This window comes from Patagioenas fasciata, chromosome 1 (genome assembly GCF_037038585.1).
Source record: "Patagioenas fasciata isolate bPatFas1 chromosome 1, bPatFas1.hap1, whole genome shotgun sequence".
In the NCBI taxonomy this organism is placed as follows: domain Eukaryota; kingdom Metazoa; phylum Chordata; class Aves; order Columbiformes; family Columbidae; genus Patagioenas; species Patagioenas fasciata.
In genome coordinates, this window is record NC_092520.1 from 47,973,356 (window position 1) to 47,991,884 (window position 18,529).

At 33.6% G+C, this 18,529-nt stretch overlaps 1 long non-coding RNA gene across 3 annotated transcripts in view; it reads left to right on the forward strand.

Moving 5' to 3' along the window:
• LOC139827584 (uncharacterized) overlaps positions 1–18,529 on the forward strand; it is a 92,247-nt gene that overhangs the window by 54,492 nt on the left and 19,226 nt on the right. For 2 of the 3 annotated variants that reach the window (XR_011738386.1, XR_011738387.1), the window contains exons 3-4: positions 6,585–6,680; positions 7,925–7,994. This is a non-coding gene — a long non-coding RNA (uncharacterized lncRNA). Of the gene's footprint in view, positions 1–4,257; positions 4,304–6,584; positions 6,681–7,924; positions 7,995–18,529 lie in introns of all 3 variants that reach the window. The other variant, XR_011738390.1, reaches the window with a different exon arrangement.

The window sequence follows — 18,529 nt, forward strand, 5'->3', positions numbered from 1 at the left end:
CCTTCCAACCTTGTGGTCTATGATTCTATGAATTAACAAGTCTGTGTAATCTATTTGCATTTTCCTAATGTTATAGATGTGAACACAAAGTTAAAGAACTGTCAACAAATAATTTTAAGATCCTGTGGTTGTTCTACGTGGTTTATGCTTCAGTACATTTGTATGATTGCAAACACTAAGGGTTTGCATTGCATGTCAGTGATGTACAGACAAAATTAAATGAGAGCTAGCATGGTTATTACTCAATTATGAACACATGGAATATAATTAATATGAACATGCTTTTTAGCTGACAGGATATAACAAATCATGAAGTATACAAACAGTGCTTTAAAAAGTTTCATTATCTGTTTAAATTAAATTTATTTCCTCTGAAATTGCCTCATAACTTTACAGTACCTTTCCACAAAATGCTATCAGATTTTTATGTTTTGTGGTAGAAAATTCTGCCTTTCTTTCTCTTTTTTAATGAAGTGGCTAAATTTGCAATTTTATTCTGTGATGTCCATATGGAACTCAGTGTAAAATGAGTAACTAGCACAGAGACAAAAAATTTGTAAGACTGAGGAAAACACAGGAATGAAATTACAGAATTTAACACAATGCAGTAGTTTTCACTACCATATAATACAGGAATCTTGTTTATGTTTAGATCCAGAATAATCAGTTTTGTACCACAGATTTGTAGATGAATACTAAATGACATAATTGTTTCTCTCACATGAATTTTTTCATTCCTTTTTTTTTTTTTTTTTTTTTTAGTGTTATATCAGATGAAACCACTACAAAATTACTGGAATTACTTATTTTAAGGCAGTAATTAGGATTTCCTAGCAGGCAAGGAATTAGTGCATTTAGCAGGCCATCTGGCATGGACTATCTGAGCTACAAATTCTACCTTTTGCTTTTTTCCCCTTATGTAGATGTCATTACTCATCAGAAAACAGAAAATTTGTTTCTTAATTTCATTACACACTATGTTGCAGGCTACACAGATTCATCTTAGAAATATATTGAAATATATAAATGAAATAATGAAAATATTATTACGAAATATATCATTAAATATTATCTGAATAATGAATAATAATGAAATATATGTTTATAATGAAATATTTCACATTTCTTGAAATGAATGGCAATTAAGTATCTAGGAAGTTAAAAAAAAAAAAAGTATTCATCTGTATACAACCTTCCTCTAACAATGTGACCTATTGCTTTGAGATTTGACTTTTTTCATATTGTTAGTGATGGGATTGGAAAAATTAGTACAAAATGGCTACACAGCTTTCCAGTTTCTCAGTACATTGTGATGATGAAGACATTGAAGTGGTTGAGCAGTGCTTTTATGATGTATTAATAATACTTATCAATAACTAAGGCTTGGAAGTGTATTCTTGAGACTGGCAAAGATTATGCCTATGGTGATCCGGGCAATAGTATGTTAAAGAATTTATTGAGCAATAGCATCTATTCAGTATTATGCAGAGACTGTTAGCACTGTACCTGTGTTTGATTAGCTAAGGCTAGACCTTGTTCTTTATGTCGCTCACTTGTTGGAGGGATTTCTACTCTGTGGTTTTTTGTAGAGTGTAGAAATTTCCAAATTCGTTTAACCTGTCAGACTAAATGAAAATTCAAAGACAGAGAAAACTCATATTTAATACAGACAAGACCTGTTTTCAGAAGTGTTGAAAGTTTGCAGTCAAAGCAAATGGTCATGGTCAAGGAAAATAAGTAAATAAAAAGCTGATAATATTTAAGACATTTTGAATGGGCTTTTTCATAAGTATACTCATATGGTGGTGAAACAGCTAATTTAACTGAACTCTCAAGAGAGAGATTTACTTTGGAATGACAGTCTGCATCAAGATTGAGTGCAATCATGAATTTTCTTGTCACACAGCGTGGTGTTCTGTTTTCTTGTTTTCAGTCTTTATTGTAGTGAAGTACTTGTTTTTGGTGTTGTTTTTTTCTTTTTTAATTCAGTCAAGAATGATGTTTCTTAAAAAGACAGACAATTCGTAAAAGACTCAGAGAGTTGATGTTCTGCACATCATCTGAAATAAAAAATACTAACTAAAGAGGAAGGCTCTGATTATGCAATCAATCTTTTTATGCTTCTTAAAGCAGCTGTTTTGGCTGATGTAAGACAAAGAAATGCATATCCCTGCAATTCCTTCTGTGGGATTATGAATTGAAGAATTCACATATAGCTTTATTTTGGAATATTTTCTGTAATGAGAAGCAAATGGGCTTTCGTCTTAATTTAATGATATAATATTTTCTTAATAGCTATAAATGCTAGGAAACCTATAATCTTGAAATACACTTGGATGCTTCTCTTTATTATCTAGAGAATTATTTGTTTTCATTCCATTTCTGCTGTAGTGGTAATTCCCTGGTGTTATTCCTTCTTTATAATTTAATGCAAATATGCTGATTCTGATGCTGAGAAGACTTGCTCTTAAAAGGTATTTATGCTCATAATGGTGTATCCAAATATAGGAGTGTTCTAGTTTTTTTTTGCATTTTTGCTTTGTTTTGAAGTGCATCCATATGAAGCCAATTGAAATTTAGCTTCTTCTTTCATACAGGAAAAAAATGGTAATTAAAGTCCTCTTTACCAGTGCATTTTTTAATATTTTTTAATTTTTTTTTTTTTTTTTAAGAATATTTCTGTAATTGTTTCCATTCGGCTACCCTGAATATATTTTCCTTTTCACTCCTTGACTGAATGAAAATTCTGACTTAATTCCATTTTACCTGAGGAAAATGTTGAATGGGGTTTCCATTGAAGGACAAACAACAAAGATCCACTAAAGACAAAAGGATTTTGTAAATCATTAACAGCAGCAGAAACCCTTGGCTCCTTTCAACCTCTTTCCTAGTGTTTTCCCTTCCTAGGTGTCTTTTCCTTCAGTTATGGTTTATGAATGTTAATTTCACAGAATTTGGAGTGTCACAAAATACTTGTTGTGAGGAAAAAAAAAAAAGGAAAGCAATAATTCAGATCTTCAGATAATGTAAATTAATATTATGCCATCCGATTAAAAAAAACCACTGTTGATTTAAGAAATTCCTTCTGCACACATATCCATCACATCTAGAAAAACAAACATTAAGGAAAATGAAAGACTGGAAATGGGCAAAACAACAAATATAAGAGTCTATGTTCACAAGAATATTTTTCTACACTAGATTGAGAAAACAATACTAGCACAGTCATATTTTAAATGTTGAACAATTAAACTTTTTAATTACAGTAACAAATCATCCTGCTGAAACAGCATGTAACCTTCAGAGTAACAACATTCTTGCTTCGAGAGTAATACTTTATGTGTGGCAGTTTATGGAAAGCCTAGACCTAAGCACATGAATTTGTCTCACTGAGAAAAAAGAGGAAAGTGGATCAAATCAAGCACAAAAATATGTTTTTAAACTATGAATTATTAAGAAAGGGAAAAAAAAAAAAAGAGATATCACTAGAGTATTTCCAGGGGTTACCTGTGAGATATCACAGAAAACAAGTCTGTAAAAAACTTGAATAGGTCAGCAAGTTTACTTCCAGTCCTACAGTGAAATACACTATTCACAAGCGATGCTAGACTAACGTTGCCAAAAGGGAATGCAGAGTCTAGATATGCTTTCTACAAAGAATAATTTCTACAATCTAGTATAGTTTTAACTCGGACATGTTAAAACTTCTGAAAGCACTGTCCAGAAATGTTCACTTTATCTTAAGCTCATTATTTCTTGCCCTATACAAATATTTTCCATAACCTTCTCATCCACTTTGCATCTATTTCCTAAGTATTTCAGGACTTGTATTTCAGATTTCTCTTCCAGAGAACATGCAGCCTGGAACACTTGTGTTTCCCAGACCTGCCTGACTTTTTCTTCTGAACATTACTCCTGTAATATTTTTTGGAGGGTAGTGGGGAGAGGATTTGAAATTTCTAAGGGTGTACTTGACTTGAGACATTAGCTAATAACAAAACAAAACAAGAAAACCCACCTTCATCTTTCTGACAAAATGCAGTTTTGTCATTAGTTTCCCAAGATTATGAAGATAGATTCTATTCCTTTATCTTTTCCTCGTTAACTTCATTTATTTTTATATTTGCATAGATGATTATCTCTTCCTAGTTACTCTACGCTCTCCTTGAATTTGAATCCTACTTATTTTATTTTATTTAATTTCTTTCATTTTCCAAATGCACTTGAGTTTTATTCTGTTTTCCTATCTACTTGCAGGTACAAAGATGCTCAAAAGTCTTAAACCTAAACATCTGCTCAATAGGTAGGCCTCTTTGAGACATCATCCATAGTTGAACATTTGTCTCCAGGATGAGTAACTCATCCCTTTCTCTTACATGTGAAGATTTTAGAGAATACCCACTAAAACTTCTTCTTTTGAGGTAACTTTTAAATCATTTCTACTGAGGTGATCTATGATAGTGTTGAGCTTCTTCTGTTGACTGGAGTGATCTTTTTAATGTTACAGAATAGTAACAGGAAGTAAAAAATTTAGTAATCTGAGTTTCTGCCTATTTTCCAGCAGTCATCTAGATGACCATGCATACTGCTGAGTGCTAGTATACCTGTGAAGGTGCAATATGTAGCTGCCCATGGGCACTAGGGACTCTCCAGGGGCTGTCAGAGGAGGGCCTGGCAGCTGGGACCCATTCCATTGTCCCAGTCTGGGAACAGAGCAGCTGGGGAGCACTGGGACAGCCCCAGCCTCAAGTATCAGGCACCTTCTTAGAGACTTGATCAGGCTGAGGATGTTATCCTGTAGATCAGCCTGTGACATAGCAGAGACTGTATCTCAGGCCAGTCCCACTAACATACCCTCATTTACAAAAGAAGGGAGTCCTACCAAAATGACTTTCTTCACCACAATTCTCCTCAGGGTCACCAACTTAGACTCCTTCCCAGCTGGCCCTGAGCACAGGTCAGCAAACACTCAGGAGCAAGGAGAACTGTAACACTGGAACAGCCTCCTCAGAATGGTGGTGGCATCCCCATCAATGGAAGTTTTCAAGATGAGATTGGACAGCATGCTAGATAACCTCCTGTAGGCTCCCTTCGACACAAAAACTTGGACTAGATCATCTTCCAAGGTCCCTTCCAACCTGGACTACCCTATGGTTCTATGAATCTATGAAAATGTGATTTAGTTTCCACAGAGGCAATTAAAGGTGTTCCTTGAAATTATTGAAGGTGTTCCTTGAAAATCATCCAAAATATTCCTTTTCATTTGATATTTAATTTTAAAAAATCTTAAAGAACTATTGTGTTGGATTTATCCAAATTTTAGAACTGCATATATTAAAAAATACCTTATTATGTGGCCACAGTTTATGAAACATTTGAATAAATAAAAGACTCAGATTTTATGATTTTTTTTTTTTAATTGTAGTTGTAGCTTTTGTGTTCTGGAAAAGTTTTTTTAATACTTTTATTATTTATTTAAAGTTCATTGAAATCACAAAGTGCAGAAAAACTCACATGACGTTGCTAGACATAGTTGGTAAGCTTAGTATCTGGACTTTAACACACAAAATATCTGCACTTATTGATGCAAAACTAGCAACATGTGTTATAGCTATTATTTTGTAAGTGTTAATTATCTGTCATTTCTATTGAATAAGCCTTTGTTATGATTGCTTATTTTGTTTTCTAATTTCATAATTGTACCTCATCTGATTATACAGCACTGATTCTCAAGTTTGAACTTTAAATTCACATTTAAAAATGTCATCATGTAAGATGACATTCAATTAAAATAAAAGGTGTTTTATCAATATCAAGTTAATGAACTACAAAACTTTTTTTTTTTTTTTTTTTTTTTAAATACTGTGTAATGATGCTGGAGATTTCTGAAGAAAATTCTATCCTTAACTATTAGGCTGAATATGCTCCTACTGGACTTACCATATTTCAGGAAAGAGGATTTTTTTGCTTTATATCAATTTTCAGAACAGGGCAAAAAGTAAAGAACTAGAGGAAACCTCTCCATAATTATTTAGAGCAATTCAGAAAAGGATGAAGACTCTGCCTATATAAGGTAATGCATACTAACAGTTCCCAGTTAACAGTTCTTTATTAATTAAACATTACACATGGCCTTAAATCTAATTTTCTAAATAGCTATTATAAGAAGATTGGTATTTAACAGTAGAATTCTAATTATCTAGTATATTAAGGAACCTTTTGTTCTCAGGTATGTATTCATGGTTATTCACAAGTTTAGCACTATTGAATGAATCACAGCAAGTTTTTATGTAGATATGGGAGCAAGTTTCTAGAGAAGTAATTAAAGTTATTTCCATGTTTTTCAAAATATTTTGTAATAGAATCAGAAAGCTTCATGAATGTCAATCATTAACTGCTGTTTAGCATTTCAGAAGAACATGATGGGGTGAATAAATGGTTCTTTTTAAAAAGCTTTTTTTCTGTTTACAGTGATGGGTTTGATGGAAAATATGTGTCCATTATTATCTGTTCAACTTAATAAAACTAAATTAAACAAGGAGAAAGCTTTCCAAGAGATTGATTTTTTTTCTTGTCTGTACCAGGCACACAAAACTTTCTGAAGATTCAAGAGCTGAGGGAGACTGATGCAGTTCAAGTTTGCTAGTGAGGAAAAAAAAAAAAAAGAAAAAAGAAAAAGAGTGAGAAATCTTTATTTCAATCTTTATTTCTCATGACATCTTTTGTTTGTTTATTTGTAAATTCTGAGAAAAATATGTTGTCTGTAAGTATGTGTATATATACCTGGCCTGATCCTTATTAGTCCCAGACTAATAAATAAAACTCTTACAAAGGCTATGCACGTGAAAAAAAAAAAACAAAAATCATTAAACGTCTAGCTTCATGAAGCATTAGATAGCAGGCTATAAACATTACTAAACAGAAATTATTCTTTAATATTCTTTGCCTTTATATCTTAAATATCTTCATCATTTGTCCTGTGTGTGTCCATGGGCTGGAATGTATGCTTCATGAATTGTGAATAAAAAACATTACTTCTGTTGTTCAAGGTGTTTTGTGTTTGTTTCTTTTGTTTTGTTTTTTCTTGTATGATATGAATAAAATTCAGGCAAACTCTCTGGTTCCATTTCAAAAATGTCATTGATGGTAAATGGATGTATGTACTCAACAGACTAAACTATGTGTTTTTTTTTTTTTTTTTTCATTGAAGTAACTTATCAGGTATGGTTTATAGTTTACATGCTATATAGTTTGCGTTCACAAGAGTAATCTATGAGTGTTGTAAAGGTCATCTGATATCTTGACATGAAACGGATTTGTTAAAGTTTTTTACAAGAAAACTATGTAGCCAATTGGAATCTGTTTGTGCCTCACATAAAACTATAGATAAATTAAAAACAAAACAAAACAAGAACCTTCTCTCTCTCACTCTTTGGTTAATGTAAATGCCAATTTATTTTTAAGGACTAATGTATTTTGGAGTGTGTGATGGTGAATAACTAAAGTAATACATTAATTCTGTTTTAAAGGAAGAGTTGAGATAAATTCACCTGTTAGGACTTTTACACATCAAGGTTGTCTGTGAAAAATGCTAGTTCTAAGATCATACCTGTATGTTAAATAATTTGCAAAGAATAAACATAATTTTTTGTCAAAAAAAAAATTGTTGTGCCAATTCTCACTAATTATTAGCACTGTTCATTGCCTCCATGCAAACATATTTTTCTTTTGGTAGAGCACAAAATGTTATTCTATCTGTGACTCCGTTCATTGCCATAGTTCCTGATAATAGCCTCTGACTCAAAATGAAACTAATGATTCTCTTTGTTTGTAAACCTTATCATTACAACGCAGTAGAACTATTTACTAGTTAAGTATATTCAGTAGCTTCAAATTAATTTTAACCTGTTATTTCTTCCCCTAGGAAACCTGTGGCCATTATGAAAATGCGTAATTAGCTTTTCAAAACAATGTGTATCAACCTGCACAATCAAGTAAGCCTTTCTATTGCATGTTATCTTGCTTACATCTTTGCTCTCTCTTGAAAGTTACTGTAAATGATTTCACTGTAGAAGTCAAACTGTCTACTATGGCTAACAGGCCTGCTAAATTCCTAGTCTGCTATCCATTTAAAATTTTGGACCTGTTCTGTATGTCAGCATGAGTGTCTAAGGACAGATCTCTAGCTATACATCGTTATTACTTCTTTTAAAACGTACAATTCAGATGTCATTTAGAAGCTCACTAGTAAAGCACTTCACTATTCAATGTTTTCTTCTGCAGAGCTAAAGTTAGACTCTTCTTGACTTATTTTTCTTGACTAAAATAGCTGGTGAAATTACTATATTTCTACATTTCTCACCCTTTTTTTTTTCAGACCTGTTCACCCATAATGTACCCATTTTTATAGCCACATCAGATGGTCAGTGTCTTCTCCAATTCACTTAGCTGGAGTTATAAAAAGGCCTAACTAACATTTCAAGCCCCAGAGCTTCCTCAGATTCTAGATTAAATAAAAGTCTGATCCTTCTCTTTTGAGCACTTCCTTCTTTACAGAAAGTCAGACAGAGCAGTTGATTTTACTGGAAATTGCAGCACTTTCCATGGATACCTGATGTGAATAGTACAGTGAGTAGGACCCTTATGCACCTTAGGATAACAGATAAATGTAGGAACAGGATGTATTACTTCTTTAATTCTGTTAGTTTGCTTTGATTTTATTAACTCTTTCTTCCCCTTTTGCCCCTGAAATGATGCTTCAAACCTGAGGGGCTTATTAAGGTTTAAGAATACTTCATGTGAAATCAAATATTATCAGCTACTGAATTTTAGCTATTGCACTGTTTCACCTGTGGTGCACAAGGAAGATAAAGGGCGAAAAGGATTTGTATCCAAAGTGAAGCTTGCAGGCTTACAAAATGGCAGTATGAGAAAAGTCTGATGTCAAACGTGTGTGTGCGTGTATGTATTTGTACTTGCATATATTCTCTCGGCTGTCTGAGAATAATACTGAAGCTTCTAATATTCTTCACACCTGTTCTAGATAGCATCTTACAATAACATTAGTGAATAGCTTGGAATTTATAAAGTTCCTTCTAGCTGATGAAGAACAATTTACAAAACTAATTATGCTATACTAGTATAAAACAGACTACTAGCTGTTACCTACCCTATACAGTAATTCTATACACTTACTGTGTATGATTGTTTAGACTGTCACTCATGGCAGCAGTTTCTAAGGAAATTAAACTTTATTAAATTATTGACAGTAAAGCCTTCAACGCTTTTCATAAACTTGAAATAAATCTCAAGCGTAACTTAAATCTGTAAAATTACAGGTTTCTATACAGGATACAACAAAACAAACTCAGTTCAGAACTCAGACTTGTTGAACATTTTCAGTTCTAAATTCATATTACTTGTAGAGCAAGTACCATTAGAATCTTGACATTTAGTGTTGATGGTAGTTAAACTTCATATGGTATTTGCAGTACTCCCCATTCCAAGCATAGGGGAACTGAAAATGCCTCACTAATGGTAAATAACACAGTGTGATAAATGTCAAGACTTTAATGGTTCACTGTAATCATTATGGGATAGAATCTGCAAACTTATCCCAAAATGGGCAGCGTCTCCATGAAGGATCTCACTGACTTAAGCAGGACTGTTTGGTAGAAGAGCAAGCTCATATTTATAGTCATCTACTGCAAATGTAAGTCATATAACCATTCCATATTATTTCCTAACATGCCTCAGCTTTTCTTTAAGCTATTTTTTGTAAACCTATTCCTAAAACAGGGAAGTCCACTAAGGCATAGTCTAAGGTAAGGTCTGCTTGACACAATGTATAGGAAGATACGAAAAACACGTGAAATACATTAACACAGCACTGAAGCGAACTGAAAAATCTCTCCTGGAAGTATATATTTGTTTGGCCTTGGATACTGGGTGAAACAACCCATGTAGATTTTTAACTATTAGGTGTAAACGGCAAGGGATATTTTTTGGGGAGGGAGGGATTGGAGGCTGCAGGGTTGGGATCTGCCAGAGAAGGTTTGAGCCACAGCCAGTCAGGCCACAAGTTTTCTCATTCTTGTTCTTCCCATGCTCTCCCAATTCCTGCTAAGGACAGAAGCAATGAATGAGCGAGTGGTTGCATGGGAGCTTGTCTGCTAACCAGGGCCACTTCACTACAGCTAGGATCTGGCTAGTATTTTTTGGGTTTATGCTTGCTTCCACTATAGCATGAATACATAACTTTAACAAGGCAAAGAAAGAACTGTTGAATTCTCGTCTTTCAATCTGCCCCATAGGTTCTTGGGTCTGGATCTAAAATTATAGTTAACCTGATGGGTCTATCAATTTGGATTTAGCAAAAGTGCTTCTGAAATCCATCATCTGCATGAGCATACAAAAATTTTTCCAGCTCCTTGCTGCAAAAAGATGTAGAAATATGTTTACTTCTTTTGTTCTCTAATACTTCAAGTTCCATGCTAAGAAAATATGTAATTTCCATGGTGGGATTATTGGCTTGGCACTTAGTCCAGTCACAAACTTTTGTATCAGAAACTGTTTTCATAGAATGAATAGCACTAGTTCTTTGTGCATTTGCAAAAAGGGTTACAGTAGTCCTTGGAAGCCATAGGCTAATCTGTCCACTGCATTAAATTTAAACATGGTATAAACATGTATAAGGAAAAAAAAAAAAAATAGGTGTAAGTTTGCTTGCACTTCTGTCCTACTTTAAAATAAAGAAATAAAACAATGTAGATCATTATCATGAAATCTTGTAATGAAAGTTTTCAGTCACATGAAGCAATTTGAAAAGCATTATATTGAAGGAGAAGACTACTTGCTAAATATATAGGCCTTTTAGATATTGTTTAGCTATTGTGATGTAATATGAGCTTTATGTAAATTTGAAGTTATGATTCATTTTCTGACCCCCCAAAAAAGCTAAAATCACTGTTTGAAGAATATTGTACAAGTTCCTTTCTACCCTTCTGCATCTCTAACTTCTTCAGTTTATATGGAAGATGAAAACTAACAGTGCAGTGGTCCAAGGTAGATTCTGTTGTATGTTTTTATTAGTGAAATTCCCTAAAGCAGAGTGATCATGGTTCTGCATTTGTGCAGATCTGTAAGCAGAAATGATCTTTCAACTCCAGACTTGTCAGCTGAAAGGATAACCTCATAAGACTTGAAACTTGAAATTTAGTTTCTTGTTATCACCTTATGTCTTATCTTCTGCATGAAAATATTTCACAACATCCTTTCATTACACAAACATGCAGTGTGCTATTCAGCAAATACAATGCAATAGAGTACAAGATGTATTAATGCAAAATAATGGTTGACATTTAGCACACACAAAAGTCAGAAGTCAAAGTTATGGTTCCCAAAGAAAACATATTTCATGTCTCTTGCATAAACATATTCTTTAATGTATGTGCATGAAGTGGCTGAATTATGGTTTCCATGGGAACAATATCTCTGGACATATACATTTGTCATTTCTCTGCACAGAGCACTCAATAAGAAATTGCTTTTATTAATAACCTCAGTTTCTTGAACCCCAGCCAAACATTCATAAAAGTGGCATGAACATTGTGAACACTGATCTGAGTAATAGTTTCCCTTACACTTCTATTTAAGATTTTTATGACTGATAGTCTAAACTTCTCCCTTAGGTCTTAACTGATGAGCCTTTTGTTTAGTTGTTGGAGTTTACCTGTGATTCTCATCAGACCATGGAATTTTTATTATTCAAATATTCAAAGACTTCATTGTTAGATGTATGGTATCATTAATGGATGCAGCAAGATAAACAGCAGAGATATTCAGAGGCTTCAGAACTTTTGAAATGTAAACTGTGCAATAAAATAGTTAATCCATGGTTTGAAAAAACATGAAGATCCCTAGTTTCTAACATTTTGATTTTTTAGAATTAAGAGGACATGGGTTAACAATTTGTTTGAAATAGACCAAGTAACAAAGCATAGGATGTTAATTTCTTGCTGACAAGGAATGGGTAATAGTATGCCTTCAACAATAACAAGCAATTGTAATTTCAGGCTTGTTTGATATATTAGAAAAGACAAATATTACATCAGTATTCATGTCAAAACTTCATAATTATAATGTTTATTTCAGGTCTTGTTTTTATTTGCTTAGTGCTTTTTATAATTTAAATTTATTTTTATATAAAAGAGTATTTGTGAGACAGCTGTATGTAATCTGTTTCAAAATAATTTTTCCTGTATGGAAATATCAGTAGAGAATATAACAATAAACAAAATTGTCTTACTCTATTTACATTTGCATTACTCTAATACTGCTATAAAAATCCTAATGTAGATTTTTTTATTGTTTGTAGTGTTGAGTTTTCTTTTCGAAGTTATTGTGTGAGGAGTGATGACAAAGAGATAAAATTTTATATTTAATTCTCTCATATATTCTTCCTATCTGATGCACTATCAAATGTGATGGATTCATTAGAAGTTTCATCTGTAATACTTTTTTGTGCAAGAAGACAGAAGAAACTCTTGAGGAAGGTGTCCTAATTTGAATTTTCATACAAGTTTGCTTTTAGTTTTGCTTACATAATGAACTCATCCCAGTTTAATGAAAGATTCATAAAATCTCAGGAAACTGGTTTGATACTAAGTTTTTTCATAGATTTTTTTTTTTTTCTTTCTTAGAATTCTGGTCCTGAGTCATCTTTATATTTATTTTCATTCACCAAAAATAATATGCTCAAGAAGGGCAACAAAGATGATTAAGGGAGTGGAGCATCTCCCATATGAGGAAAGGCTGAGGGAGCTGGATCTGTTTAGCTTGGAGGAGACTGAGGGGTGACCTCATCAATGTTTACAGATATATAAAGGGTGAGTGTCACGAGGATGGAGCCAGGCTCTTCTCAGTGACAACCAATGGTACGACAAGGGGTAATGGCTACAAACTGGAGCACAAGAGGTTCCACTTAAATTTGAGAAGAAACTTCTCAGTGAGGGTGACAGAGCACTGGAACAGGCTGCCAAGGGAGGTTGTGGAGTCTCCTACTCTGGAGACCTTCAAGACCTGCCTGGACGCCTTCCTGTGTAACCTCATTTAGGTGTTCCTGCTCCGGCAGGGGGTTTGGACCAGATGATCTTTTGAGGTCCCTTGCAATCCCTAACATTCTGTGATTCTGTGATTCTGTGAATGAATCATTCTTGATGTAGGAAAATTCAAAGTAATGTATTTTCTGATTTTTTGTGATGAATTTAGGAAGGCTTTGTCAAAGGACTGAACACAAAATGATCAAAATTTTGGAGACTTACTCTGAAAAACAAAACTACAGAATTGTCCTTGAATTCCATGTTCAGTAACTTTGACAGGAATGCAGAGATACATAATACTTTTTGACTAACCGTCTGTCACATTTGTGTTGTTTTATATAACAATATTGTGAGATTGATATAACCATATGTAGATTTCTACATATGCACTATTGTTTTTAAATTCTTGAATAGAACAGGAGTTTGTAGGACTCTAAATCACCCTAAATAAGATATTAAAAATTTCAGAAAAATATTTCCTAAAAGAACCTATTTGTTTCCATTAAACACAAAGAGAGTTTACAGTGACTAGTTTAGATCCAGGTGTGGATCTGTAAACTTCTACAGCCTGGTGACATTGATTGCATTCTTCGTATTTGTTCTGTTTCCCTTGCAATCACATTACCAGCATTACCTCTCCTATTCTCTTAAGATCTTTTCATGCTTAAAAAAATGGTGTTGCTGCCCTTGAAAAAGTAAGATAAAAGTCAATAGGCAAGATCTTATGTATTTAGTATACACTATGTCTTGACTTAATTTGCTGAGTATTTGAAGGTCTTAGTAAAGCAGCAATGTAAACAGAAGAGAAAGAAATCCCAGAGAGGTCTAATAAATTAGCAGATTTAACGTTTGCTGTAAAGAATTACAGTATGGGTAAGATGATGAATATAGTAGTTTGCTTTTATAGAGAAAGACTGGTATACATTTGTGATAAGTAGAAACAGAGGATGACCTTGTATCAATGAAAGAATAGTCTATTCCAGATATCATTGTTTATCTCAACGAAATATACATGGACTAATTTATAGATTAGATTTGATACAGGGTTTAATGACAAGAAACATACAACATTTGCTTTGAAGAGGCAAAAGATCAATGTTGAAGTAATGAAAGTAATGATAAAGTAGTACCAGTGTAGATGGCATTTGACAGTTATATAAACACACTTTCTATGTCTAAATAGACATAGAAGGCTAATAAGTTAGGATATGAAATACAGTGTTTCAAGACACGTTTTGTAAAGCTGCTTTTTCAATGGTATTTTCAGCATTTATAGATCATCTTTTTCCAGGTCACAAACTCCTTAGTGTAGGTACATTTTTGTTTAGAATGCTGCTTTTAATTTTGGGAAGAGAAAAATGAGTTTCATCTTACTTAATATCTACCTGGCAGATATGACTTTTCCAGAAAGTTCTTTCATATAAATGGTCAGAGGCTTGAACATGACAGATGTGTAATGGTCTCTACCTTGACTTTTTGGACAAAAGCAAATAGTATTAAATATAAGTGGAAGAAAAAAAATAATCAACCATAACCAAAAGATTCAGATGGAAGTCTGTAACCACTGCCTGATGTGAGTCCACACCCCAAAATATAGGACAAAAATACTTCACTAAAGACCTAAACTGACAAGAGGTGTCAGAACAGTGCAGAGTACAACAATCCTGGTCTTCTTAATTTTCTTCATATTTCTGGCACAAGAGAGAGAAGTGACATGTGAGAAGCAGTAATTTGAATGACAGAAACAAAATTAATGCAAGTAAAACTCTGATCAAATCTCCAAATTGAAATAGTTTCCGAAAATAAAGGAAGGCTACTTCTGTTCCTCCAGTGTTGTTAGCATTTTCAAGACTACAACCTAAATACAATGAATGCTGAAATACCATTGTCAGGGTACAGAACATCAAATGTGCTTGTCTTGCAACAAAGAAAATACTCAATTTCTGAACAAAGATAGAGCTAAGCTTCATTGTTGGCATTGTCAGAGTTAAAGAATGCAAACTAGAGGAGAGAGGCTGGGACTGAAATGTAGTATCTGCAACTATCAGTGGTAGTAGACCTTTCCAGAAGTGCGATCTCTATGTGGTACCGCATGTAATGACAACATCACCAAGATCTAATGCTGGCTACGGACACTGGGTGAGATGCATCATATGATACTCACTTGATCATGCAGCATCAGTAGAAGATTGAGAGTAACCTCCACTCTCACATTCGCATATGTAGATGGTTTATATACATACAGATAATATATTTTTTCTTCACATTCTTCAACCTCAGCTACTGTCAGAACTTTTAGTAACTTCTGAAGTCCCGGAATGTATATGGATTACGATTGAAGTGTAGATGAACTTAGCTTAAATAAGTAGTCTGCTTAATATTCTTCAGATGTTTGCGGAATTCTCAGAAGGAATCTGTCCTGCTTTCAGCTAGGATAGAGATCATTTTCTTCCTAATAGTTGTTATACTGCTGCGTTTTACGTTTAGTATGAGAGTAATGTTGAGAACACACTGGCGTTTTAGTTATTGCTAAGCAGTCAAGGGGGAAGTAGTGAAAGAATTCCTTGTTTTGTTTTGCTTGTGTGTGGAGCTTTTGCTTTACTTATTAAACTGTCTTTATCTAAACACATGAGTTTTCTCACTTTTACCCTTCTGACTCTCTCCCCCATCCCAGCCGGAGGGTAGTGAGCGAGTGGCTCTGTGGTGCTTAGTTGCTGGTTGGAGTTAATCCTTTTATTCAGAACCACCTACTTTTACAACAAAACAACAATCAAAAATCAATACCTTAGTGTGAAATTCTTCACATTATGTATTTTCCTTATGGAGGATATGTAAGTGCAATACCTAAGTGCATGCCATCTGAAGCCTCTTCTAGCATAATATTATCTTATAAATAAAATTATGCAGTTATGTTTCTGAATTTTCTTGCCAATACCATTTTCAGGATGTTTTTTATTGTGGAATATTAAAGTTCTTAAAGTGGGGAAGGTGTGTGTCTTCCAGATACTGATTGTGTAGCTGAGCAGACATAAACATATAAAAAAACCCATAACTGCATAACTAAATGCTCTGAAATGGCCAGCTCTGCCAATTTCATACAAGTTGTTAGTAATGGAAAATGTCTTTTTATCATAATCAAATGAAATGATAGAACACATTGTGGAAAATCAACATAAACGCTCTCTGCTCTTGCACAATTGCTTACATAATTTATGGAGAAGGCAGACAGATTGACAGCAAATTGATACTTAGACAAATCTGTTTCACACACTGCAGTTTATCAAGTTGTTCTCCGGATGTGTTGAACTGAATGTTAGTTGTAATCCCTAAAGAAATTAAGAAACCAAAGTTATTTGAGAAAATGTCTGCCCAAAACACACAACCTCTTCCAAATGTTGTTTGTCTGAATACTAAAAATACGAAATCTTTCCTCTCAATATCAGGTAATAATAACATAGGGTGTCTTTCACTTTGGAGAGAATTACATCTCATTTATCTCTCTGTGCTAGCCCTTCATCCTAATTTTGTCATCCCTTGGAGAAATCAGCCTTGAAAATATCTGATAAAGTTCGAGGATCTTTCTTATTTTAATAAAATCAGAGGTTCACAGAAAGTTTAGAAGCAAATAAAAAACTTCCTTGAGCTTTTCTGAGCTAATAAACTCCTGGTTATGTTCTGTGAATAATGCAGCATAATTATTAAAGGTTTTTTTTTAAAATGGCTTTATGTATCAGTATCATAGAATCACAGAATCATTTAGTTTGGAAAAGAGCCGTAAGTGCATTGAGTCCAACAATTAACGTAACAGTGCCCAGTACAACACTAAACCATGTCCCCAGGTACCACATCTACGTGTCTTTTAAATACCTTCAGGGATCATGACCTAACCACTTCCATGGGCAGACTGTTCCAAAGCTTGATAACCCTTCCAAAGAATAAGTTTTACCTAATATCTAATCTAAACCTCCACTGGCACAGCTTGAGGATATTTTCTTTAATCCGAATGTCATAATATACATATTGAACTGTCTTTTATAATATACATATTGAACTGTCTTTTTCAGTTCAAATTAATATTTATGAAAGCATATATAGATCTCAGAATGTCATCTAAGAATCCAGATACAAAAATATTGAATCACTAATACCATGTCTGAGCTATGATTTAAATGACAGTTAAAAACCATAGTTTTGAAACTAGTTTTAACACTAATTTAAGACCATAGGAGTTTGGCAACTTCTCAGGAGTAGAGATACTGAGGACACCATCCTGAAAGTCTTTAAATTTCTTCTAATTCAATATTTTAAAATATGAATGTTCATGTTCATAATGAATGTTTCAGATGCATTGTAATTTTTTTATATTGTATTTTTTTAAAAAACTAAGTTGGTCTGTGAATGTGTAGTCTTTTGGATTTCATTAGCATTGGCTGTTTATCATTTCTTATGAGAAAGATTAAAGGACATGTGGGGTGAAACATCAGTCAACAAGAACTTTTTTTCTTGGCTTTGGAGGACTCTAAGAAAAACAATGAGAGTTCAAAGAAGCTAACAAATAGTTGCCTGGCAGATCTTTATCTGTTGAAACATGAGTGATTAGAAACTTGAATTTTAATTGAAAAAAAAAAAAAAAAAAAGTATTCACTGTTAATTGCTAGAGAAACCCAATCTTGAAGAGAATTCCATCTGTAATTATGTTATACGGTTCTTCAAGAATTTCGCAAATGACTTGATACTTAAAGCATAGATCCAGAAAGTGAAAGATTTGGATTTGCCTTTTCCTATCTGTTGGTTTGAATCCACAAGTCTCATGGAAATGTCATAAGATGCACATCAAATTAGAGAAAGATGTTCCCTCACCAGTTCTGCTGTTCCTGGGTTGCTGTGCACCTAAGATTGTGAAAATCCTAAAGGTAAAGGGAGGTGGTGAACACAGACCTGAATTTAGTTTGTGGTCCCTGAACAATTTTTTTTTCTGTATTACATAATAATTACTTAAAAATAGAAACAAAACTAAGTAAAATAAACCAAACATTTGCTTCCTCTGGTACAGCTTCTTTCTCTCTAATCCAATTTATTTTAACTGTTTTCATGAGAAGTCAGCAAATTCAGGTTGGGGAATGCAGTTCCTCTCACATTAGAAATGTACTTGCTGGTGCTGTACTTGATTCCATTGTCTATGTCATTGAGGAAGCATTGGTCCCAGTATGGACTCTCAAGGGACACCACTCATTGTTAGTTTCCACTTGGACACTGAGCCATTAACTGTAATTCTTTGACATCCAGTCAATTCCTTATCCATCTAACAGTCCACCCATCAAACCCATATTTCTCCAGTTTAGCAGTAAGAATGTTGTCAGTAACAGTAACAGTAACAAAGGCCTTAGAGAAGTCCAGATAAATGTGATCAGTAGTTCTTCTCCTGTCCA